This window comes from Rhagoletis pomonella, unplaced genomic scaffold (assembly GCF_013731165.1).
Source record: "Rhagoletis pomonella isolate Grant_MI unplaced genomic scaffold, Rhpom_1.0 Rhpom_scaffold_00002, whole genome shotgun sequence".
NCBI classification, from domain to species: Eukaryota; Metazoa; Arthropoda; class Insecta; order Diptera; family Tephritidae; genus Rhagoletis; species Rhagoletis pomonella.
In genome coordinates, this window is record NW_023458556.1 from 108,864,555 (window position 1) to 108,865,604 (window position 1,050).

Below are 1,050 nucleotides of genomic sequence, written 5' to 3' on the forward strand. Positions count from 1 at the left end.
AGGTCCCTATTTGATAATCACCCACCCCATCACACAGTCACCACCTTCTTATATAATTCACCACATTATGATTTTATATATATTATTCTAACAATTTTCTTCGTCCGTCCGTGAATGCGTGGCTTCTTATTGCCTGTTGATTAAATTACTGATGCTGGACCGATCTTTCGTTGCTTTTCTACCCTTTTCGGCAAATTCGTGGTGGGAGAGTGGAGGTTGGAGTTAAAAGACTCCGCTCCCCTGTATGTATGTCTAATTCACAATCGAATTCCGAATTTCGCAATCTGTGATTTTGGAATACATATATTCTTAATTATAAAAATAAAATAAAAACGAATAGGTGAGGATTTACCGTATGAAAACAACTTGCCCGTAAGGATTTAGTCAAGATCTTCAAATCTGACTTTTCCTAAAGCCTTCCATTTGACTTCCTAAGATGTCGTTTATAATACTTGCTTCTCTGCTTTCGTACAAAAACCCTTTTATTTTTGCAATGATTTGCGTTAATGCCTATAAATTAAGATATGCAGAAACTTTAAAAATACTACTTTTTCTTGACGTTAAATATCTCCTACAGAATTTATTTAATATATTTACCAGAGTGTGGAAAGTTGCTGATTTCCTTAAAGTCGTCTAGCTAGAGTGAAGGCTGGATCCAAAAGACAGACTTTGGCTCACCGGAACTTAAGCAAAACTTTATTTCGCTCAGCTATTTTAAGCACCATATGACTTCCGCCATATGAATAGCAAATTAAACATTTCCGAACTACCAAGGAATGGCCATCTCATTAAATCTACTACAATTACAACTTAAAATTGTCAAGATATATTTCCGGTCAACAACTATGGAAATGAATGGATTTTGAAATAGGTTTTCTCTAAAAGAACGGATTATTCCAGAATCGCACATTACAGGACTCAGTCCTCTTCCTTGGAGTAATCGTCTGTTGATTTGTATGCTTTCCTTTCCAAGGTGTAATTTTCTTCTAGAGAGGAAGTCATTGATCCACCTGACTACTGCTTCAGTTATGTTTGCTTCATTTAAGATGA